Genomic DNA, 26,909 nt, shown 5'->3' on the forward strand with positions numbered 1-26,909 from the left:
ATATTAATGATCGTGAAGTGCGTGCAAAAATTGACAAACTGGCCCCAATACGTGAAATATGTGATCTGTTCCTTACAAACTTTCAACAGTACTTTGTTCCGAGTGCTGAAATGAATTTGGATGAACAACTTTTGGCATTCAGGGGACACTGTCCATTTAGGCAGTACATTCCCAGTAAGCCCGTAATATATGGTGTGAAGCTATTTCCGCTTGTGGATGCTCACTACCTCTATATTTTCAACTTAGAAATATATGCAGGCAAACAACCGGAAGGGCCATATTGCTTGAGTAATGATAGAAGTGATGTAATGAGAGTCGTACGTGCTGTGTTCGGCAGAAACATGAATATGAACATAACAATGGACAATTGGTTCTCTTCGCTCCATGTTGCCAAGCAGCTGTTTAAAAGTAGAACAACCACGGTTGCCACGGTACGGAATTACAAAAGAAAAGTACCCAGGAAATTTCGTGTGGCGGAAGGAAATCTAATAAATTCATCAAAATTTGGTTTCCATCCCTCTTGCACATTGGTTTCTTTCGTGCCAAAACCTAATAAAGTAGTGCTTTTGATGTCAACAATGCACAATGACGCAAAAATTGACGCCGATACAGGATCTAAACAGAAACTAGAAATAATAACGCACTGCAACCGTACAAAGAACGGTGTGGATCTAGATGATAAGATGCGTATGCTTTATGATGCATCCAGAAATTCAAGAAGATGGCCTCTTATTGTATTTTATGATTTGCTGAACCTTAGTGCTCTCAATGCACTTTGCATTTATACAGCGAACCAAAACTACACTGTTATTCGACGTCGAGAATTTCTTATTGACCTGTGTTTGTCTTGATTGAAACCTCTGGATCGGCGAAGATTAGACCAAAAAATGTTGCCAAGAAGTCTGCCCTTCAAAATAAAGGACTTTCTTGGCATTCCTCTCATGGAAAGTCAGCCACCAACTTCGGGAATGACACAGAGTATTTCTGTGGGTCGCTGCTATGACTGCAGAAGATCAAGAAATAGAAGTACAAGAAAAGTGTGTAACACGTGTAAAATTTTTTTTTGCCCCAATCATTCCAAGAACGTCTGTATTTTTTGTTCAGAAAATCATGATTAAATTTGTTTTTCACAAATATGTGTTTTTTGAAAGTAAATCAAAGCCTATCTTCCTTAAAATTGTGACTTGCTGTGAAACGTTTGTTGTTTTTCAAATATGAGGTGAAACGTATGCGTTTTGTTGATAGTTTTAATAAACATTACTATGAGCAACACATAAAACACTCATTAAAGTATTTGGAAATTCAGTGGCCTCTTTTTTTAGTTGAGAAAATGGCATACATATGTAATTCATGCGAACACTTACGTTTCTGTTTAGAGCGCTAACATTGCAGGGTTAAACAGTGCTATCGACGTCAGTGAATTGGTGTAGGTGGTTGTGTACTTATGGATCAGAATGGCTTTCCAACACTTTTGCGTCTCATTGAAACTATATCACGAAGCGTCACCGCCGTCCTCATGATGAAATCTGGTGCCACGCGCTACTAGGAGACGTCTTGCTTCATTTTCTCTTGACGTACGAAGTAGCGCGGCTGTTAAGACTTTTCTGCGCTTACCCTACATTTACCACGGTGAGTGTCAGATTGGTTCCTTAGAAAAGGAGATGATAATTTCTTTTGCGTCGTTGCTCAATCTGAGCATGTGCTCCGTGTCTAATGATTTTTAGTCGATTTGGCATGTAACCTAATCTTCCTTTCTGTTTCTTATTTCCCTTCCGTGTATGTTTAGATACAGTGAGGCGACAATAGTCATGGGATACCTCCTAATGACCTCTACAGACGACGTGTCGCGTCGGTCGTCTCCTGCCATAACCCATTAACAGCAGATTTCCCCGCACCGTCCGTACGGATACGTTCGTCGTACGTCCCACATTAATTTCTGGGGTAATTTCAAGCAGTGCTGCTCGTCTTTTAGCACTGACGCAAACACCGCTGTTCTCGGTTATTAAGAGTATGGAATCAGCCACTGCATTGTCCGTGGTGAGTGGTAATACCTGAAATTTGGTATTCTCAGCGCACTCTTGCCACCATGGATCTCGGAATACTGAATTCCCTAAGGAATTCCGAAATGGAATGTCCTATGCTTCTAGTCCCTACTATCACTCCGCGTTCAAATTCACTTAATTCCCGTCATAGTGCGGCCGTAATCAGGTCGGACACCTTTCCTCATCAATCACATCAGTACAGATGGCGGCTCCGTCAGTGCACTGCCGTTCTATACCTTGTGCATGCGATACTACGGTTATGTGTGTATCTGCTTATCACTATTCCATGACTTTTGTCACAACGATGTATACGATGTACTGTCTTCTATTGTAGAACTCAGGGTTTGTAAAAAAGAAGCGGACCGTGTTAAAAGAAATGAGTTACGTAAAAAAAGTAATTAGAAAATGGTTCACGTTTGTAGCGATTAGTTAACTGTTATCCACTGTACTCTCTCCCTCCTTTTCTTGTAGTAATATCGATGATTTAGTGTGAAGACAATCGGATCGTTTGAAGGAAGACAACTTACAAGGAGACCGCGCCAGACAACTGATGAAATGCGTGCTGCTCCCGAAGTGCCTGTAATTACACTGAAGGGCCAAAGAAACTGGTACAGGTGCGCGCATTCAAAGACAGAGATATGTAAACAGGCAGAATACAGTGCTGCGGTCAGCAATGACTATATAAGACAAGTGTTTGGCGCAGTTGTTAGATCGGTTACTGCTGCTGCAATGGTAGGTTATCAACATTTAAGTGACTCTTAACGTGGTGTTCTAGTCGGCGCACGAGCGATGGAAAACACCGTTTCCGAGGTAGCGATGAAGTTGGGATTTTCCCGTACGACCATTTCACGAGTGTAGCATCAATATTAGGAATCCCGTAAAACTTCAAATCTCCGACATCTCTGCGGCCGGAAAAAGATCCTGCAAAAGCGGAACCAATGACGTCTGAAGAGAATCGTTCGACGTGACAGAAGTGCAACTCTTTCGCAAATTGCTGCAGATTTTAATGCTAGGTCATCAACATAGGCATTCAGCGAAGCATCATCGATATGAGCTTTCGGAGCCGAAGCCCACTTGTGTACCCTTGATGACTGCACGACACAAAGCTTTACACCTCGCTTGGGCCCGTCAACACCGACCTTGGGCTATTGATGACTGGAAACATGTTGCCTGGACGGACGAGTCTCGTTTCCAATTGTATTGAGCGGATGAACGTGTACGGATATGGAGACAACCTCATGAATCCGTGGACGCTGTATGTCAGCAGGGGACTGTTCGAGCTGGTGGAGGCTCTGTAATGGTGTGGTGCGTGTGCAGTTGGAATGATATGGGACTCATGATAGCTCTATGTACGACTCTGACAGGTGACACGTACATAAGCGTCCTGTCTGATCACCTGCATCCATTCATGTCCATTGAGAATTGCTACGGACTTGGGTAATTCCAGAAGGACAATGCTACACCCCACAGGTCCAGAATTGCTACAGAGTGGCTACAGGAACACTCTTCTGGGTTTAAACACTTCCGCTGGCCACCAAACTGCGCAGACGTGAAGATTATTGAGAATATCTGGAATGCTTCGCAACGTGCTGTTCAGAAGAGATCTCCACCCCTTCGTACTCTTACAGATGTGTGGACAGCCCTGCAGGCTTCATGATGTCAATTGCCTCCAGCACTACTTCAGACGATAGTCTAGTGTATGCCACGAGGTGTTGCGGCTCTTCTCTTCTACGTACTCGGGGAGGGGGGGGGGGGTACACGATATTAGGCAGGTGTGCCAGTTTATTTGGCTCTTCAGTGTTCTAGGCGCTTCAGTCCGGAACTGCGCGACTGCTACGGCCGCAGGTTCGAATCCTGACTCGCCATGGATGTGTGTGATGTCCTTACTTTAGTTAGGTTTAAGTAGTTCTAAGTTTTGGGGGGTGGTGACCTCAGATGTTCAGTCCCATCGTGCTCAGAGCCATAGGCACACAAAAGTAATAACTAGTGTTAACAAAGATCCCCTGTAACAGAAGACGATATCCATTGACTTCATTTATTACTCTTGAAACAACAGATCACGTATAATTATGTCCTTCTTATTCAAATCGATAGAATTCACAAATCAAAATCTGTTTGTTCTAGAGAAGCCACAGTTTGTACATGTTGTTTCAGTACGAATCTGATTACAAAATGCAGGCTGTTTCAGCTGAGCAGTTCACTTCACGTATTTCTGGAAATCGTTTAACTCGTCGCAACTCCGTTTTCATCTAGAAAAATTATGAAAATGTTCCCACCAAACGACATGTAGTCTGTTTTCATAGCTATATTAATTAGAGAATATCGGTACCAATTTCGCTTTAACAGATGGAACTACAGTAATTTCTGCTGCTGGTATCGTAGTTATAAAGGAGACAAAGTCAAAGGCGTGTAACTCTTAGGAATGCGATTATTAATTTCTGAGTAATCACAGTTTTTACAACTTGGGATTAAGTTACATCCACTTTCTAAAAGTGTACGGCTAACTTCTCTCTACAGAGGAAGAGGTAACAGTAATGATTGTATGGCTATAAATACTTCAGAAGGTGATTAAAGAACTGTCAAAAGTAGGCGTTTAATAAATTTCATAATTCCAATTATCTGTTTTTAGCTGCCTACAACAAGATGCTCACAATGGTGTTAGAGGTTCTCCACTAACGAGAACAAGCAATTAGGTAACTATGAAAATGAGACCACTTTTGACGTTCCTTTGATATAATATGTCTGTTGTGTACTGTCAGTCTCGATTGGGTTCGCGACAATTGCCGCTGTCACCATAACTCACCACAGGGAGCTCCAGCGATTTATACGGGAAACAAATATCTGACACAACTGATATGTTTATTTTAGCTTCTAAGCATAAACATTAACGTCAGAAAAAATAAAACGTCTGCAGTAGAGTGTCGAAATTTCTTCTTAACATAAGGAAAAAAATAAAGAAAAACACTCTACGTTCTCTGTAAACCGTCTTCTTCGTAATCACCTAGAACACTATGAGACCCCATGTAGTGGTGGACTGAGCACGCGTAGGTCACACAGAGGACACGAGATGCAGTACTAACAGGTTCATAACTGGTAGTAGCGAGAAATCATGATGCGCAGAGACTGCGGAAAGCTGCTGACGTCAGAACCGTGAGTGTGGTCACCAGATAACTAGAAATTCGTCAGCGGCGCCGGCCATACAGAGAGTGGTTGATTCGTTTGTTTGTCTGGAGCGTTAAGCATAACTAGTAATGCCCTTACAAATACTTCGCGAGACATACGTAGCTAAAATATTTAAAATGAAAATAATAACCGATGATATTAAATAAACCCATATTTTCTTTCTCGGGACTTCGTCAAGTCCGCACTCACAAAAATATCCACACGCACAGAATTTAAACTCATATACATAATCTTCACCTGAAAATAATATGAAAAAAATCGAATCTAGACAAAGAACAGGCATATGTGACTGGCTGATCTCTTATGTAATTAATGGACGAAGTACCCAAAAAAGTGATATACAAAGTCGAATCTGTTATCTTAAAGTTTATGTAGAAGATTAGATGCAAAACTGTATCAGATGCAATATAAAACTGTAAAACAGGTATAACATTCATGTCATTATCACCTAAAATAGAGAGCACGTCAGCTTCTAAAACAGATACTGCCATGTGTTATGGCGTAAGAGACATACAGTTAAAATGTGTCACACAGAAATGTCTACACCACGAAACCTCAAACTGGTGGGTCCTCACGTCGAATTTTTTTTTTCTTATGGTTTTAGGTCGCAAAGCTGCTACGGTCATAAAATCCCATTCTGTGGCTTAGGGAAGGCTAAAAAACCGAATGTTAAATAAACAGCAATGGCAGCGAAACTCAAGGAGGAGGAAAACTAATAACGGAAGGAAATCTTAGAAAACTACTATTCCGCGCGGATGCTACGGTCGCAGGTTCGAATCCTGCCTCGGTCATGGATGTGTGTGCTGTCCTTTGGTTAATTAGGTGTAAGTAGTTCTAAGTTCTAGGGGACTGATGACCTTAGAAGTTAAGCCCCATAGTGCTCAGAGCCATTTGAACCGAAACTACTATTGAAGGGGGGCTTGTATTTCCCAAAAAAGAGCTTCAAATGACCGATGTCATCTCACTGCCACTGATAAACTCAAGGACGCGGTCGGCTGAGCGCGTGTCATCTGCAAAAAGGGAAGATATATCAGACGACAACTGTAAATGGGTGCGTAGCGGATTAAAATAAGGGCATTGCAGTAAAAGGTGTCTCACGTCCACGGTTGAGAGCAGTGGGGACAAAGCGGGGGAGGATCGTCACTTAAAAGATGTCGATGGCTAAAAAGACAGTGTCCTATCCTCCTCTCGACGACGAGGCCGGTAGGAAGAGGTCCAAGCACAGGGAAGAAGTTTAACGTCTCGTAATTTATTATCGGGAAGTATAGACCAATGTATGTGCCATAAAAGAGCAACACTACGACATAAAACTCTCTGTAGATCAGCTCAGGGAACCATGCGAACAGCGGGCCAAGGAAGAGAGACAGCAGCCTTGGCCGCTATATCGGCTGCCCCGTTTCCGCGGATAGCAACGTGCGCTGGGACCCAGAGGAATGCCACAGAGACGCCCCCAAGTGGTGCAAGTGGAAGCTGTTCAAATGGTTCAAATGGCTCTGAGCACTAAGGGACTTAACATCTGAGGTCATCAATCCCCTAGAACTTAGAACTACTTAAACCTAACTAAGGACATCACACACATCCATGCCCGAGGCAGGATTCGAACCTGCGACCACAGCGGTCGCGCGGTTCCGGACTGTAGCGCCTAGAGCCGCTCGGCCACTCCGGCCGGCTGTGGAAGCTGTCCTGAATCCAGTGGACCAGAGGGCAGACGGGATAAAAAGCGTGGAGACTGAGAAGAGAGCTGAACGAATCCGTGCATATAATATACTGTAGCCGCTTATGGCGACGGATGTATTCGACAGCCTGGAGAACAGCGTAAAGCCTCGCAGTAAAAACCGAACACTGGTTGGGAAGCCGAAATCTATTAGGGGTACAGCCAACAATATAGCCGTCAGTGTAAATTAATGTGGCATCCTCCATTTGTGCGCACAGAGCAGCAAATTCTCGACGATAAACTATAGTGGGGGAGGGGGGGGGGGGGGGTACTATCCTTGGGAATTCGACAAAGGTCTCGGAGAAGGCAGGACCGAGGACGAAGCCAAGGTGGCGCTGTATCCTCATTTGTCAAGAAAGTTTCAGGGAAGTGGAAGGGAAGAGAACGTAGCAGTTAACGGAAGCGGACTCCCGGTAACAGTAGAGAGGAAGGGCGGCCTGCTTACCTTAATTCAAAGGAGGAGCCGGAATAAAGGGCATGGGTCGGATGGGCAGACATGGAAGACAGATTACTAGCGTAACGAGTCAGTAGGACAGCTCGCCGACTGGACAGCGGAGGTTCAGCAGTCTCAGCGTAAAGGTTCTTCACGGGGCTGGTGCAAAAAGCTCCAGACGCTCAACGCGGTCCACGCTGGTGGACAGAGTCGAGACGCCGAAGAAAAGACGGCCGTGCAGAAAAATGACGTCATATTTAACTGGCCTGTGTCCTATTGAAATATTCTTAAACACAGTTTCCCAAAATGCTGCAATTTGCATGAACCGCTTCAGCAAATTATAAATTCCCAGTCCATGTTGTGAGGACCTACTGTGACGCAACATTTTAATTGTAAAGACATAAATGAATTAAAGACTTTAGCTGTCAATGGGCCTGATTTATATCGAAGGGACAAGTTGAAAATTTGTGCCAGACCGGAATTCGAACATGGATCTCGTGTTTACTTCGCAGATGAGCTGACCACTACGTCATCTGGACACAGATTTTCGTCAGATCTAGACTCTCAACTTATACCACACACTATTGGTGTAGTGCCTCTGCTCATTAGCCTCAATACTTGCGGCTTCTCGCCGGTTCCCATAAGAGTTTGAACCTGATGTCCCAAAGAACAGACACTACATATATATTTTCATTATAGCCTTCAGTAGAGTGACCTTTAAGAGTATATGAGGAGTGTTCATGCAGCTCACTGTAGCCTTCAGCATCACACCAGTAGAAGGAAGCTCTGCTGGTAATATTGGGTCCATTCCCAATGCACTTATAACATGATACCAACCAACTGTCTAAGAGTAAACGATGTCACTAAAGCTCAAGATGTAACTAATAGTACAGCAAAGTTATAGTGTTATGAATATGATGGTTGGTTGGAGCAACATAGTGGTCTACTGAGTGTGTTGCTCTTAGTCCGCCCTTGCCTTCACCTGGCATTTGAAATGACTTATTCAGCAAGTTGCAGTGTGACCTTCAGTTTATCATGGATTCCGAATCTTGATACAACTTGGGAATCTTCACATCAATAAGTCATTGGCAGATTTGAAGGAACCAATAAGTGAGAGGAAACAGTCGTAGGTCCGACTTGAGACTGACCCTTACACTTTTTGGATGGGTGGGCTATTACCAGAAGAGCCGCACCCTGTAGTAGAGGTCGTGCAATATAACTTGGCCCATAACAGAAATGTGTCCTCGTCCTGACCGCTGGGGAATTCCATTTCTTTTTTTCCGAAGGGTGGCCGCTTCAGTTAACTGTCGCCTGCCAACCTGCGAACTTAGGTGGTACTCGTTACTACGAAGCATGGCAGTATTCGCGCACAGTAATTATGGGAAAGGTCTTCATGATCACGCACGTGTGAATATGTGCAGTGAAATCAGAGAAATTAAATTGATGTCAGAAGAGGTAAAAGAGAAAGCAATTTTCTCATTAAAAAGTTGGCTTGAGTTGGTTGCAGGAATCAATAGCTATTCCAACTGTGGTGTCACCGCCAGACACCAAACTTGCTATGTGGTAGCCTTTAAATCGGCCGCGGTCCGATAGTATACGTCGGACCCGCGTGTCGCCACTATCAGTGATTGCAGACCGAGCGCCGCCACACGGCAGGTCTGGAGAGTCTTCCTAGCACTCGCCCCAGTTGTACAGCCGATTTTGCTAGCGATGGTTCACTGACAAAATACGCTCTCATTTGCCGAGACGATAGTTAGCATAGCCGTCAGCTACGTCATTTGCTACGATCTAGCAAGGCGCCATTACCAGTTACTATTGATGCTGTAAAACATGTACCGTCAAGAGCGATGTTCACAAATTATGGATTAAAGTTAAGTATTCCAGCAGCTACGTACGTTTTTTGTTAGTCTCATTTCCTTGACCTGTTCCAGACCTCACGCCAGCCTGCGTGAGCTAAAACGCGTGCCTTTCGGCTTCCTCTCATAGTGGGTTGGCTGTCTTGCCAATCCACAACACCAACTGCACAATAAAGTGAGTAATACACTGCGCAATCAGTTAAAAGGACACTTTTTCGAAACTCCGTAACTCTCTTCCATTGTAATGCGGAAGTTTTAAATTTGGCTCAAATGTGCCTATAACGTTGTGAAAGCTTGGCGCTCTGCGACGTCACCTTGCTTCGAACAGTAAGGTGTCGACACATGGGAGAAAAGGCCACAGCTCAGAAGTTCATGTGAGGTGTAAGGTGGGCTAGCGATGTCACATTGCTTTAAATTTCACCATCATTCCGCCCGACGCCACCGTGGACGCGTCACGTGGCAGAAATTTCGTCACACCTCGTCTTTCCCACATTTCACCCTTTATTTTGACACCTCTGAGATGGAGGTCAGAACCACGACGTCCAGCGTTGAAATCGTGCTGTTTTCTTGTGTGCCTCTGAGGACAAGATCTCGGACACACTCCAATCATTATCAACATGAAAAGTCCTCAGAAAGCGGCATAAAGGGCATCAATGAGACCAAAACTTCATTGGGGCGTTGATTCCCACACATTTTCCTATCGAAAAAGACAGTTCGCAGTGGGATTAGCAACAGGACGACCTCTTGACGAACTTTGGTGGCCGGCCGGTGTGGCCGAGCGGTTCTAGGCGCTTCAGTCTGGAACCACGCGACCGCTACGGTCGCAGGCTCGAATCCTGCCTCGGGCATGGATGTGTGTAATGTCCTTAGGTTAGTTAGGTTGAAGTAGTTCTAAGTTCTAGGGGACTGATAACCTCAGATGTTAAGTCCCATAGTGCTCAGAGCCATTTGAACCATTTTGAACTTTGTCAATGCTGACGCCCGCTGGAGGGATCAACCCTTCTCTATGGATTAATGGATCTGCAACCCCATTGATTGTAACCTCATCCATTTGGATTGTAGCACGACTGTACTTTTTGCTCTGGTGTACTGTGTGTCGATCTGGAGCAAGAAAGGATTTTTTCCTTTTCTAGCCCTCATGTTTCGCGCCCTCCTGTGGCCCGATTACAAGGGAGAGTGCGACAGTGATACAGATGTGAATAAAACGCGGAAAGGTTCCTGTGAGACCCCCTCCCCCGGCTCGGCAACATTGTCGGTGACACCCACGTACCTTTGTTAGGCGCTTCAACAGCGCACCTATACGAAAACTGCCAGTCGCTGATTACTATGCTCGACTATTTCGACAACCCTGAGTAGTGCTACGTTACTGAACTAGAGTCTGCTAGTCATATGCGAAATCAAGGGGTGTCGAAAGGGACCCCTGTCACCTAGTAATCAGGGACTGGCTGCATCTGCATCGCACGATAAAATAACCATCGCATTACAGCCTACTGCGGACCTTGTTTACGTTTACTATGAACGTAGAGGCTGTGACTCCCACAATCACAAAATTTTAATGTCTCTGTACAGGTACATTTTAATAGTGCACAACAAAGGGGCGTAATGGCAGTGAGGGTTTTTCTGAATTGGGGAGGGGGGGTTAGAGGGACTCTTTTCCGTTTAATTCATGCACGTGACACACGTGGCAATGTCGTATTATCTCCCCGGTGATTACGTCATAGAAGAGCTCGAAAAGCATAAACAACCTTTGCTGCTTCGAATCACGTTCAATTTTAGTCGAATGGTTTTGATCGGTCCCCTGTGGTTCCATCCTGTCTGCCAGAGCAAAAACTGCCTTAAGCTACAAACCATAGGGGTATGATCACTTTCATTGGGGCTGCAGGCCCACGATGTCCTTAGAGAAGGGTTGAACCGTCCGGGGGGTACCAGAAGTGTCAAAGCAAGTCAAGGACGTCGTCCTGATGCTCATCACAAAGCGAACAGTGATTTTCGACCTCCAATGTGTGGGAATCAACGCTCCAAAGGAAGGAATGATTTCATTGTCGCCCCGTATGGTAGCCCTTAGGCCTTTCCGTGTCTATACTGGGCGGAGGTGTGTCCGAAACGTTTTCCCTGACAAAAAAAAAAAAAAAAAAGGAGGACGCGACGACCTTCCTATCGCGTGACACGTACATGGTGACGTTGAGCAGAATTGTGGTGAAGTTTGAAGTCATTGTAACATCATTAACTCACATTACACCTCACATATGAACTTCTAAGCTGTGGCCTTTTTTTTTACATGTGTCGAAACATTGCTGTTTGAAGCATCACCGAGACCGAGGGTCACGTCGCAGCGCGCTACGCTTTTTCACCATTACTGAGGTAGTTTGTAGGCACCTTCGAGCCAAATTTCAAACTTCTAGGTCGCAATGGGAGACAGTTACGGGATGTTGAAAACTTCTCCGTCCGAACAACCTCAGAAGGCCCAACTCTGTCGACCGACCGCAGTGTCATCCTCTGCCGATAGGCGTCATTTGGTGTGGATGTGTAAGAGCAAGTGATCAGCACACCGCTCTCCCGGTCGTCATCAGCTTTCGTGGCCGGAGCCGCTGCTTCTCAGTCAAGTAGCTCGTCAATTGGCCTCACAAGGGCTGAGTGCACACCTTTTGCCATCAGCGCTCGGTAGATCTGGACGGTCACTCATCCAGGTGCTAGCCAGGACCGACAGCGCTTACCTTCGGTGATCTGACGGGAACTGGTTACCACTGCTGCAAGGCCGTTGGCGTGTGTCCAAAAAGTGAGCCTCTAATTGTGGTGCCCAGTGTAGGAGGAAGTAACTTTCTTTAACGTATTATGGGTAAATTTCAAGCCGACGGTACTGTTCAGGATCTGCATAAGGAAAGGTCTGACCGACCTAAAAGAGCAAGAAGTCCAACTTCCAGCGCTGCTGTGTTGCAACATTTTACTAGGTCACCTCAAAAATCAGTGAAGCAGGGTTCCGTAAAAGCGGGGTAAGCCGATGAAGAGTACAACGAATTCTGATGGTTGCAAAGTGGAAAGTGTACATTCAAAGGTTGCTGCACACTGTGGACGAGGACGATCCGGATCGAAGGATAGAGTAGTGTGAGTGGTTTGAAGGAATGCTTCGGAGGGATGAGCGGTTTGAGGGATGGTTATGTCGTCTGACGAGGGGCAATTCATGCTGAACGGTACTGTAAACCGCCACATCTGCGTACACTGGGCTCCTGAAACTCCTTAAGTTCACGTGAACAAACATGTTAACCTAGTGGGTGTTAATGTGTGGTGTGGTCTGTCATTGAGCGCTATAATTGGCCCATTCTTCTTTGAAACTATCGTAAGTGGTGAAGTGGATCTTCATACGTTGCAAATATCGATCTTACCTGTCATCCGAGAAGTGTTTGAAAATGAAAGATTTACCTACAACAGGATGGAGCTCCGCCACACTACCACAATCATGCAGACATGTCGGAGCCTACTTGAATGAAAATCTGCTTGGGCGATGGATAGGTCGAAGAGAATCTGTTGAGTACCCACCACGGTCTCCAGACCTTACACCTCTTGACTTATACCTATGGAGGACCTTGAGAAATGTAGTTTATCAACAGAAGCCAGCTACAGTAAACTGGCTACGAGAAACCATCGAGGTGTCCTGTATGGCTATCACACCGGGAGCACTGACAGCCGGAGTTTGGTCAACAGTTCGACAGCTTCGATTTTGTTTGGCTGCTAATAGGGGTCACATTGAACACATAAAATAGACTTCCTCCCGCTCAAGAATTGTAACAGCATGTCATTCCGTTCATATATGATCGACGTTAATAAATTATTCTTCTTCAGAAGTGCTTTTCTTGCTATTGTCATTTTACATTCTATATTCTCTCTACATCGGCCATCATCAGTTATTTTGCTGCCTTGATGGCGAAATTCATCTAATACTTTAAGTGTTTCATTCCCTAATCTGATTCCTTAGCTTCACCTGATTTAATTCGACTACATCCCATTATCGTTGTTTTGCTTTTGTTGATGTTAATCTTATATCCTCCTTTCAAGACACTGTGCATTCCGTTCAATTGCTCTTCCAAGTCCTTTGCTGTCTCTGACAAAATTACGATGTCATCGACAAACCCCAAAGTTTTTATTTCTTCCCCCTGAACTTCAATTCATTCTCCAAATTTTTCTTTGGTTCTCTTTACCTCTGGTACAGTGTTAATATTGAATAGCATCGGGCATAGGCTATAGCCGTTTCGGACTCCTTTCTCAACCACTGCTTTCCTTTCTTGTCTCTTGATTATTGTAACTGCTGTCTGATTCGTGTACAAGTCGCATATACCCCTGCTACGTGCAGAATTTCAAAGAGAATACTCCAGCCAGCATTATCAAAAGCTTTCTCTGAGTCTACAAATGCTATAAATGTAGGTTTACCTTTCATTAACCTATGTTCTAAGATAAGTCTTAGGGCCAGTATTGCCTCACCGTTTCCTTTATTTCTCCGGAATCCAAACTGATCTTCAACCAGTTTTTCCGTTCTTCTGTAAGGATTTCGTGTTAGTATTTTGCAACCCCGACTAATTAAACTGATACTTTGGTAATTTTCACACCTGTCAGCAACTGCTTTCTTTGGAATTGAATTACTACATTCATCTTGAGGTATAAGGATATTTCGCTGTCATATAAGTCACAGTTGCAAAATACTAACGCGAATTCTTTACAGACGAATGGAAAAACTGGTAGAAGCCGGCCTCGGGGAAGATCAGTTTGGATTCCGTAGAAATCTTGGAACACGTGAGGCAATACTGACCCTACGACTTATCTTTAGATTAAGGAAGGGCAAACCTACGTTTCTAGCATTTGTAGACTTAGAGAAAGCTTTTGACAATGTTGACTGGAATACTCTCTTTCAAATTCTGAGGGTGGCAAGAGTAAAATACAGGGAGCGAAAGGCTATTTACAATCTGTACAGAAATCAGATGGCAGTTATAAGAGTCGAGGGACATGAAAGCGAAGCAGCGGTTGGGAAAGGAGTGAGACAGGGTTGTAGTCTCTCCCCGATGTTATTCAATCTGTATATTGAGCAAGTAGTGAAGGAATCAAAAGAAAAATTCGGAGTAGGTATTAAAATCCATGGTGAAGAAATAAAAACTTTGAGGTTCACCGATGACATTGTAATTCTGTCAGAGACAGCAAAGGACTTGGAAGAGCAGTTGAACGGAATGGAGACTGTCTTGAAAGGAGGATACAAGACGAACATCAACAAAAGCAAAACGAGGATAATGGAATGTAGTCGAATTAAGTCGGGTGATGCTGAGGGAATTAGATTAGGAAATGAGACACTCAAAGTAGTAAAGGAGTTTTGCTATTTGGGGAGCAAAATAACTGATGATGGTCGAAGTAGAGAGGATATAAAATGTAGACTGGCAATGGCAAGGAAAGCGTTTCTGAAGAAGAGAAATTTGTTAACATCGAGAATAGATTTAAGTGTCAGGAAGTCATTTTTGAAAGTATTTGTATGGAGTGTAGCCATGTATGGAAGTGAAACATGGACGATAAATAGTTTGGACAAGAAGAGAATAGAAGCTTTTGAAACGTGGTGTTACAGAAGAATGCTGAAGATTAGATGGGTAGATCACATAACTAATGAGGAAGTATTGAATAGGATTGGGGAGAAAAGAAGTTTGTGGCACAACTTGACTAGAAGAAGGGATCGGTTGGTAGAACATGTTCTGAGGCATCAAGGGATCACCAATTTAGTATTGGAGGGCAGCGTTGAGGGTAAAAATCGTAGAGGGGTACCGAGAGATGAATACACTAAGCAGATTCAGAAGAATGTAGGTTGCGGTAGGTACTGGGGGATGAAGAAGCTTGCACAGGATAGAGTAGCATGGAGAGCTGCATCAAACCAGTCTCAGGACTGAAGACCACAACAACAACAACAACATAGCTTGCTCACCACATGGAGGAGTTTCGTCATGACTGCCTCTCCCGAGGCTATCGGTATTTCTGACGGAATACTCCTGGGTCTTGTTTCGACTTAGATCTTTCAGAGCTCTGTTAAATTCTTGTCGCAGTATCATATCTCCCTTCTCATCTTCATCTACGTCCACTTCCCTTTCTACAGGGTGGTCTATCTAGAGTTTCGGATGACATTATGTCGAAAACTATACATCGGATAAAAATAGTAGGTAACACAAGTTCTTAAGCTCAAAGGGGGACATCAAATGATACTACACGTGACCCCCAGCCCCCGCCACCCAAGGGGGCGGGGGACAACTTTTAAATTTTAAATGGAAACCCCCATTTTTTTATTGCAGATTCTGATTCTCCATAAAAAAGTAATCAAGTTTTGTCTGTAATGTTATTTTAAACCAATGACAGATGGCGCTGAAATCGAGAAAAATTAAAATTGGGGAGGAACTCCAATTTATTTAGAATGATCCGAGAAGGGTGCATCAAATCGATGCAAAATATGCACCAGTTCTCTCATTAGGCCAAATTTTTTTACAAAATGTATCCTACCCGCCACAGATTTTGATGGAGGGAGGCGGAATGGTATTAAAACGTTGTTAGTGAACTCTTCACAGTTGCATTACTCACCCGACTGTGGCGCTACCGTGGCCATACTGCGAACTATGGCTCAGTATAAAGGTCGGTGCAATGCGATCAGACGTCATCTCACTTTCAGATTGTGAACCGTAAACATCAACTGACGAAAGTAAATTATTTCTTAGCGAAACATGGCTCACTTTACTCCTACAGGATTGTTGCTATGATGTTAATTTTAGGTGAGTGCCAAAACAAATACGCTGCAGCTGCGGAGTTGTATGCCGATCGTTTCCCAAACAGGCGAAATCCAAGCGAAAACATTATTCGAAATTGTACTCAACGAGCTCGAAATGGATACATGCACCGTCCATCTCGTCGTCGCGAATACAATGAAAATGACGCTCTGACCGTTCTCGCCTGGCTTCAATTGGATCCCGAAATGAGTAGTCGTGCTATTCAGACACAAACTGGATTACCGAAATCAACTGTTTTAAGGATTTTGAAGGCACATAAATATCATGCGTATCATATCACACTGACGCAGGCATTAACGCCGAAAGATATGCAAATACGCGTGCATTTCTGCCAATGGGCCTTGGAAATGATAAGAGGTGACAATGATTTTTTTAGATTCTTTATGTTCACCGATGAAGCCATATTAAAAAACAATGGGGAATTAAATCGGCATGATTATCATTATTGGTCCCCTGTCAATCCATACTGGCACAGACCCGTTGACACCAAAATGGTCGTTAATGGCCTGGTGTGGAATTTTAAACGATTACTTGATAGGACCGTATTTTTTGACCAAAATGTTGCTGGAGAATCTTATTTACAACTTCTCCGCGATGATTTGTTGGAGTTAATGGAAGATGTTGATTTAGAAACTAGGCAACGAATGTGGTTCCAACAGGATGGAGCAGCTCCCCATTATGTTTGAAAAGTACGAAAAGTTTTATATTTGCGGTACCATGGTCGTGTATAGGACGGGGCGGACCAACTCAGTGGCCTCCTCGTTCACCAGACCTAACATCTCGTGATTTTTTCTTGTGGGGTTATTTAAAAAATATTGTTTGTGACAGACAGCCCACAACCCGAAACGATATGGAGCAATTCATTCGAAGCGCGTGTGCAGCCATATCACGGGATGTGCTGCTCAAAACTGTGGACAACTTTCGCAGACGATTGACTTTATGCATTGAAGCAAATGGGAATAATTTTGAACAATTTCTTCGTGGCTAATTTCAGAAATTTTAAAGCTACCCATTCGCCATCTACTGTGTTCTTTTACCCCTCAAACTCTCAACAACCTCTGGTTCTTTCGACTTATCCTGGTTCCTCTCCTTAATTTCCTACTTTTTTCCAATTTCTTCAGTTTCAATCTACAGTCCGTAACTAATAAATTGTGGTCAGAATCACATCTATCCCTGGAAATGTCTTACAATTTAATATTTGGTTCCTAAACCTCTGTTTAACCACTATGTAATCAATCTGGAACCTTCCGGTGTTTCCAGTCTCTTCTATGTATACAAACCTCTTTTACGATTCTTAAACCAAATGTTAGCGGTGATTAAATTGTGGTCTGTGCAAAATTCTACCAGGCGCCTTAATCTTTCATCCCTTTCCTCCTTTCCCCTGGTCCATATTCACATTTTATTTTTCTATCTCTTCCTTTTCTCCTATCACAATTAAATCTCCGTCTCCTTTTACTATCTGAATAATTTCTTTTATCTCATCATATATTTCTTCAATCTCTTCATCATCTGCGGAGCTAGTTGGCATGTACACTTGTACTACTGTGATAGGCAAGGGCTTCGGACCTGTGTTGGCAACGATAATCCGCTCACTATGCTGTTCGTAGTAGCTGACTCGCATTCCAGTTTTCTGATTCATTATTAAAGCCGCTCTTGCATTACTCCTACCAGACCTATTTATAACCCTGTATGGCCGCTCGGAGTGGCCGAGCGGTTCTAGGCGCTACAGTCTGGAACCACGTGACCGCTACGGTCGCAGGTTCGAATTCTGCCTCGGGCATGGATGGGTGTGATGTCCTTAGGTTAATTAGGTTCAAGTAGTTCTAAGTTCTAGAGGACTGATGACCTCAGAAGTTAAGTCCCATAGTGCTCAGAGCCATTTGAACCATTTATAGCCATGTATTCACTTGACCAGAAGTCCTGTACCTCCTGCCACCGAACTTCACTAATTCCCACTGTTCCTAACTTCAACCTATCCATTTCCCTTTTTCAATTTTCTAACCTACCTGCCCGATTCCTGGATCTAACATATCACGCTCCGATTCGTAGAATGCCAGTTTTGTTTCTCCTGATGACGACATCCTCCTGAGCAGTCCCCGCCCGGAGAGTCGAATAGGGGACTATTTTACCTCGGAAATATTTTACCCTAGAGGATGCCATCATCATTTAAAAATACAGTAGAGCTGCATGTCCTCGGGAAAAACTACGACCGTAGTTTCTCCTTGCTTTCAGTCGTTCGCTGTACAAACACAGCAAGGCCGTTTTTGCTGATATTAAAAGGCCAGATCAGCCGTTCATCCGGATTGTTGGCCCTGCAGCTACTGAAAAGGCTGCTTCTCCTCTTCAGGAACCACACGTTCGTCTGGCCTCTCAACAAGTATCCCTCCGTCGTGGTTGTACATGTGATACGGCTATTTGTATCGCTGAGGTACGCAGTCCACTCTACCGACGGCAATGTCTGTGAATTCATTGGGAAGTACAGGATTCTTAGTGAAGCTGTGAAGAAGCTGAAATATTTGTGACAGCACCATCAATGAAGCGTTCTGGTTCTATACGTCCAGAAAATGTGCATCATACTCAAAACTCAGTCATTTAGAAGGGGAAAAACTTTTATCTTTCTTAGGAATTTTTCCTCTGTTTCATTCACAGAGGCAAGACTTTTTCAAATAAACAGGCCATCAATTTTTAAATGCTGCTATAACAGCATAGTCAAAAATTTTCACTGAGAATCTACCTCATGCCTTTTTTTTCATTACGCCATATTCTTTAGGTGTATAGATCAAGTCATGACATTTCAATATCTAGAACATTTGGGAGACAACTATGATCATCGATTGGGAAGTAGTGTTTGTCTTCTTAAAGCTTGCAGTTGATACAAGAATTCAGCACAATGGACTCATTCTGTTATTCTTAGTCTCACTGTTCACCTGTCGGAGAACAGGTTTTGCTATCAGAAGAAAATATATGTGTGAATGCAGCAACAGGCTGCCAATATCTTCCGTTTTCAGTGAAACACAGTTCCGTATAGTCGTTGATAAAAAGGCCCGTGGCTCAAGATATTTTTAGAGCTCAGATAGTGACGCCATGTGATTGTTGACTACTATCCTTCTTCCACGTATTAATGCGACTATCCCTCATCACACAGTTCCAATATATAACCAATTTCGTAAAAAACGCTGACACATGACCTTTCTGCAATTAGGAAGTGGAAAAGTGCAAACGCGACTGGAACAGCAGAGATATGGACTGCAGGACACACGATGCTTCACGCAGGAAGCAAGAGCTGTCTCTGTTTTGTACACGACCTAGTTCCCACACGGGTAAAATCTATTCACAGCATGACGCCACATGTTGATGCTGCGATGCGTTGCTCCGACAATATGTCTGGTGGCATATGAATTAAAAGTGCATGTGCCTGTTTGTGTGTGTGTGCGTGTTTATGTATGTATGTATGTAAGTGTGTGTGTGTGTGTGTGTGTGTGTGTGTGTGTGTGTGTGTGCGTATGTATGCTGTGTCTTGTTTAATGTGCGATCAAATGCGCTTTTTATCCTTTGTTGTTGTGTCTAATTTCTCTTCACTAGTGTATACCTGAAGGATCAACAAATGTTTCTTGTGCGATAGTGAAGAGGCTTCAAGTGATGAGTCAGAATCTGTACCAGCACCGGGATTCGGAACTTGGTTTCCTGCTTACTAGGCAGATGCTCTGTCTGTTGCATCACGCAGGCATTGACGTTACCACTGCTGCGTGGACTACCCTAATAAGCCTCCCTCCCACATACAAATTCAGACCCACGGCTCAGTACATTGCTCAAAAATGGCTCTAAGCACTATGGGACTTAACATCTGAGGTCATCAGTCACCTAGAACTTAAAATTACTTAAACCTAACTAACCTACGGACATCACACACATCCAAGCCCAAGACAGGATTCGAACCTGCGATCGTAGCAACACAGCCGTTCCGGACTGAAGCGCCTAGAACCGCTTGGCCACAGAGGCCGGCAGTCCATTGCTAATCGCCTTCTATACTCGCATCATTTCATTACATTGTGCTTTCTAATCTATATTTGTTTAGTGTTATTATCGCTTTTTTCTAGTAAACAAGGACAGGTAAGTTGTATAAAAAATATTGAAGTAGACAAAGTGAATGAATTATTCTATCATGAACTCAAAATACTCCATTATGGACGAAGCAGTTACGGAGTAAGAAACATACTAGCAGAGGCGAAGGTAGCATTCTTCGCCAAAGGAAGTCTGTTAGCTTCAAGCATAGGATGTCACTCGAGAAAGAAATTTCTGAGAATATATATCGGGAGTGAAGCTTTGTAAGGAAGTGAATCATGAACAGCAGGAAAACGAGAAAAGAAAAGAGAATCGAAGCGTTTGAGATGTAGTGTTACAGGATGATGCTGAAAAGTAGGTGAATCGATAAGATTAGTAATGGGGAATTTCTCTGCAGAATCGAGGAGGAAATGGTTATATGGAAAATATTTCTTAGGAGAAGTAACAGGACTTACATTAAGACATCAAGCAATAACTACCACAGTAATAGAGGGAGCTGTAAAGCGTGAAAACTGTAGATGCAGACAGAGACCTGAATACGTGCAGCAGATAACTGTGGACATCTGGTGTAAGACTTCCTCTGACATGAAGAGGTCGGTACAACAGAAGAAACTCTGACGAACCGTTGCAAACCAGTCACAAAACTAACGGAGAAGACAAGCTGAGTTGCAAGTACAGAAGTTACTGTGAAATTCAGCCACTGTAAGCTGAAACTGCCTGATATAGTTCTATCGGTGAGCGAGCTAAGTAAGTAAGCAGCAATAAAACAAAAATAAAATAAAATAAAAGTATTCGAAGACGTCTCGAGATGGCTTGATGTACGGCTCTCCTGAAGAAGATACACCTCTGTCTTACAGTTTACTTTATCTGTACACGTATGGCTTAGTGTCCAACAGATTGAGACCTTCTTCACTGTATTTGCAACTAAAGGTAGACATCCTGGATGCACTGGATTATTTTACCCGCCACTTACAAATTCTGAATGATCTGCAAAATACCAAAGTAATCGAAACGCTGAGAAATTTAAACCTCTGACCACGTCTTTTCTGCGCCATGGCCTTCACAATCGCATCGAGTTCAGCATCTAATACACAGAACTCATTGTGGAAGCTAGATTACGAGGAAACGGTTAGGGGGAAACGGCAAAATAGCCGAGTATGACCCCTGCTTAGACCCATCGGTTCAATTCATTCTAAGACCAGAGTGCTTATGTTGACAGAGGAAAACATCAGTATTACTGTTGATCGCTTGCAAACGCACATAGCATCTACCTGCATCAACGGATGTCTTCTTCAATGTCTGTTTCGCATTTAACAAGGCTATACCCCTGCACTCCTGCTACAGTGGTTTGAGTAGTCTGATAGTGACTTCTGTTTAAATTTCCCCCATCGTCGCCCCCCAGCAAATCTGTCTGCTATTATATCCTGTCAGACACAATTCTAATTTCCAAAATTTCCAAGAATGTCACTTCGGAACCTACATACTGGCTCATCAAAACTTTCACGATGTTGCCGGCACGTGCATGGACATCTGCTTCCAGCTATTTCCGTTCACAAACCAAGGACTCAAACAATTCAGGCCATGTGTTCCTGTTTCGCGAGTCACAAATGTACCAACACAGTATTCAGTAAGTGTACTACAACTACGCGCTCTGTATAAACAGGACCTCCACGGCCTAGCAGCCAGTCGTAAACTCACCTCAGATGATGTTGCCCGCAGCTGGCAACGAAACGTCAGGGAGAAGTATTTCTACTGTTGGACCACGGCCTCTTAGCCCGGAAGTTTTAATTACTGAACTTTATTAGAGTTACAGATTACGGACTGAGCAATGCGTCAAAGCGAGCACATTGTACACTGAGCAAGCATATGAGTATGTCCCGTATTATACATCATGATGGAAACAAAGACACTGCGGATAGAGTTTTATCGTTGAAACCAATGTATCTCTGGCATCAGTGAGAGCTACGACATAGTTTACATCTAAGCGCTATCTTCATGGATTATTCCTGGAGAACCTATTTTTATCATGTTTAATTCAATAACATGTAAAATTATAATCGATATTTTGTGTTCTGGAAACACGAAGATTTAACTGTCTATGCTATCCTACAAAGAACTTTAAGTGTTACATGCATATAAAATGCTGATAATATATTTAAATGTATCCATTATCATACTGAAATTGCTAAATTGTGCTAAGTCGTAATCAACTAATCAAATGGAAAATATAAAAAAAATTACATCTATGTGATTCTGCAGTTTCTTCCAGAAACAGTTGATTTACTGACGAAAAAAATCGTGGATGTAGTCGAACGCTGACTTTTTATACAGAATTAACATGACATATGGGCCACGAACATTCGTACATGTGAAGACTTCGTGGCTATAGGTTTGGCTTTAGCAATGAACTTATTTTGTTGTTATATTACACAAATCTTTGTAACCACTACACCTGTTACAGGAGGCACTGCCTTGACTCTGGTTTTCCGTAGAAACAATGAGTCCACTTGTGTCAAGATATCCCGTATCTCAATCAACCAATCATAATGGGTAAATTCGTGACGCATCCTAGGAAGACAGGAAAAATATAGTCTATAAGACTATTCAAATTTCTGGTCAACGAATCTGCTCAAGGTGGATAGCAGTTCGTGATATCACATTTACTGTGCAGATGAGACTTGATTTCATGACTATGACAGGTTTATGGAAGCAGTGAAATAGGAGTCACCTAAAAACGTGACGGACCCATTTTATGCAGACATTCAACCGCAGGATAATGATAAATACTGGAGTTTATTTCTGAATATTTATAGCGCACAGTTCGACCTTGTTTTCGGACTGCTGCAGTCGTTACTGCTTATTCAATGCACTCTGTTGAGTTGATGGCATCGAATGAGGAACCGCAGTTATTATGTCAGAGGTGTCATATTGTAAAGAATCAGCATGTTCTGACTATAACGTCGAGAGAGTCCTACAGAAGAAAAAGCCTCCCATTTCGAAAGATGTTCCTCAGCGTTTCACACTATGTACCGATAACAAAGACGTGAGTTTCACAACTGTATGACTGGCTCGTAAAATATTGAACTGACAGAACTCAGTACTTCATCTTGGACTGCGAATGTTGATCATAAATAAAGGTGACATCGAGCGTACCCTAAGGATAAGAGCTGTCAGACAGTTTGACCCGCGTACGCAGATAGCTTTTTGTCGTCACAGCTGCGAACAGGAAGTAGTTTTCCTCAGTAACAGAAGAAAAACTGGGACAGATATAGGCAAAATATTCATTTGCTGCAATGTCTGGCAGTTCAGTTCTCTTGCAGACAAGGACACAATAATGCATGCATGAGTATAACAAAATATGTGGTCGATGTGTTTAGCAATAACATTGTGCATATGGATTCATTCACAGTAGTCAAATATCTAGATGTTACATTGTGGAAGATAAGTAATATGTCAAACACGTGATATCATTTTTAAAAGAAATAGTAAAACTTGAGATTTATCAAAGAAAAGTACTGAGAAAGTACAGTGAACCTGGAAAAGAGGCCATGCCGACGGCTCTTAGTGTTCATCGTTTGCTAATCTCATTAGGTCGGATTTTAGGAGGAGAGCAAAGAACGCCAGAGTCGTCCAGATATGGATGTAACCAGCTGCCCCAGTCAGTTTGGGTGTACCACTGCGTTTCTGAGGAGTTTTAAACATGTGAAATTTGCACAAAAGATTACATTATTTTCAAGAAATGATTTCGGTTATCATAAAGGAGTGACATTCGTCAGATGTGTGGAATATCCTAACACAAGTGCAACAAGACTGAATACTTCCCAGCGAAGTTGTGTGGTAGTAGTAGTAGTAGTAGTAGTAGCAGCAGCAGCAGCAGCAGCAGTAGCTGTATTCATCCGTACATCTCTTTTATGAGGATGTTGGGCATGTCTTGGTGTTATAATTTATGAATAAAAAAAATAGTAATTTTCATACCCAGTCATTTACGTACTTACAGGTCTAGCATGACAAGGATGGGATCGGTAGTCTGCTGTGACCTGATGTTAGGAACTACTGCGGCATCTGCCAGGAGTAATTTAGGGAAAGGACGGAAAAACTAAATCGGATTGCTAGATGCAAGGCACCTGTTGACGCACAAACACACAGTTTCATAACACTACATACACTACACACACTACCAGCTGACGTCAGAACCATTTTGTGTACCGAAACTTCTCGATGGCTAGCCTGAAAAACAGAGCATTCCTCTATAAAGAGTGCGATACTGAACTCAGAAAGAGGATAAGGTGTTAGTATTATACACAGCATAGCATTGGGAGTAAGTTTTTCCAGAAAAGAAAAAAAAGAAGGAACAAATGTATTGTAAAAGTGTTACGTTAGATGATAGATGTTTTATTAACATTATTATTATTTGTTTATATTACTTTTTTACCGAACAGCTACTCTGTGTTATCTAAGTAATCCTTCTATGTATAGAGTGATTGCTTAACAGGTACTTTTTAATTACCTTTTCAAATAAGTTTGTTTTAACAATTTCTTTAACCTCTTTTCGTAGTTTGTTGCGCAGTATTATTACTTGTTAGAAAATACTGTTTTGAGTTTTATATTTATTCTTCTTCGATAAATTTACGTTCAGTCTAGATCTTGTTCCATGTTCGAGGACAGAGCTGTTTGGGCAGTATTTATCAGTGTTATTTTTATGTGTACACTTGATTGGAAAATATACTCACACGGTGCAATTAAAATCCCAAGTGTTTTCAACAGATGAGCTCCATTAATATTTTTGGTTATTGTTCTTACGGCACATTTCAACAGTTTGAAAACTGTGTTTATATCTTGTGTATTTTGTCCCCGGAAAAAATGCCATAGCTAAGAACTGAGTGTACACACGAATAGTAAGTAACTAAAAGACACTGGCTGTTACACAATGAAGACAGGGTATAACGTGCTGATGAGTATCTGTTTGCAAGTATCTTTGTGTTCACATCATTTCAACTGAGAATCGGTATGCATTCATTGTTCCACAGTCTATAGAGGTGCCATATACATTTAATTTCAAACTAAAATTAATGGCATTAGCGTTATTTTTATGTTCATTGTTACTTTATTACTTATTGGCCAATTGTAAACTTCTTTGAGGGTTTCATTTTCTTTCTTTTCAAGGAGTTCTGTTATTTTCTCAGTGACTATAATATTACTGTGATCAGCAAGGACAATTTTTTTCCGTGACTAACACTACTGGAAAAGTCATTGATGTTTATTGGGAAGAGTACTGGTTCTAATATGCTACCCTGAGGAACTCCCATATTAATGTGTTTTGATTCTGATAAGTGCTTTACTACAAACACATCCCAGTAAGTTGTTCTTAATGGCGGGGCATCGTCAGACGCAAACGAAGATTCCGGAACACACTCAAAAAGTATGACAGGACCATTACTGTTCTTGAAATGTACAAATAGTGTGGGAGACATAGTTTTAAAATCTCTGAAATCGTTCGTAAGCGACGTGGGTACAGGATGAACATGTTGGTCGATCAATCTTCCAGCTGCGAGTGGTGAGGCGTGTCTGGACAGAGCAGCACACGAAAGGAAAAGTTCCGTATTCGAGTGCCAGTCCAGGGCACACCTTCTAGGAAATTGCGAAACAGTGCACACTCCGGTTCACAGCGGAAGGTTCAACATGCAAACAGTTAGCTAAGTACTGCAAGGTATCAATTGCCATCCAAATACGAAAGTCGTTCAATAAATAATACTTCACTTTTACAGCTCTTAATGTACATAGAGAAGCGTCCTTTTACGTGCTTCAAATTTGATGTTCCTTCTGCACGGGTGCCAAGTTTATAACAGTTCCGACAATTGGCAGAGGGGTAGTGACCCATTACAATGGCATCTACGCAAGACACTCGTTACAAACAACATGCTTGAGTCAGTACGCATGCTACATCGTGTGCTACTAGTATGTTCTAAAACGCCATGCATAAAGATGGAATTTTTCCCTGGTTCGTACCTCGGGTTTTATTGGTGAAAGGAAGGTAGGGTCAAGTGTTTTGAATAGCCCTTCGGCCAGGGACCATTTCCATATTCAACAGAAGGATCGTCTTACAGTAACTAAGCCTAAAGTACAGGTTCAAAGTTTGAATATTATCCAATTCCTCCAGATTGGGTAAATGGAACAAATACGTTGGTTCTCTTTGCATTATATGCTGTCAACGGTGCATCTGAAGGGGCTTGTGGAGACATCATTCAGTTCATGGGCGGTTCCTGAGAAAACCAGAAAAAAGCGTTTTCCAGTATTTTTTCTCCTTCAGCAGCGGATACCTAAATAACTGACGGCAACAAATTGCTCAAATTTTAAAGGTATATGGTCTAGGCATTTATGTAGAAGTGTTATCTTCCCGTTTTGAAAAATCTGTGTCTGTTACCGAGACCCTCCCCCCCCCCCCCCCTCCTTCCCTAATCACCCTCAAACATGGTTTTTTGGTACCAAACCCAGGCCTCTGAGTCCGAGACAGCTATGCACAGCAAATGGCTGAAATTTGTGCAGTGTATTCATAAGATACTGATCTTTGAAAAATGATGAAAATTATCTTAAATCTTAACTCATATCCGAGATACAGAGGCTGAAAGTTATTCTGCTTATACATGTAAAATACGCAAGCAAAAACTGTTGTGTGGCGTAACAATAGTTTATAAAGTGATGTAGCACTGATAAATATGCTGTAAAATGTCTCCGTTATCATCAGAAGGTTTCTGGGAACCCCATGTTGCAGTACTGAAGCTCACATGAAGTTTTTGTGCTCTTAAAATTCGGTCCGAGGTGTAAAAT

This window comes from Schistocerca serialis, chromosome 5 (genome assembly GCF_023864345.2).
Source record: "Schistocerca serialis cubense isolate TAMUIC-IGC-003099 chromosome 5, iqSchSeri2.2, whole genome shotgun sequence".
Lineage (NCBI taxonomy): Eukaryota > Metazoa > Arthropoda > Insecta > Orthoptera > Acrididae > Schistocerca > Schistocerca serialis.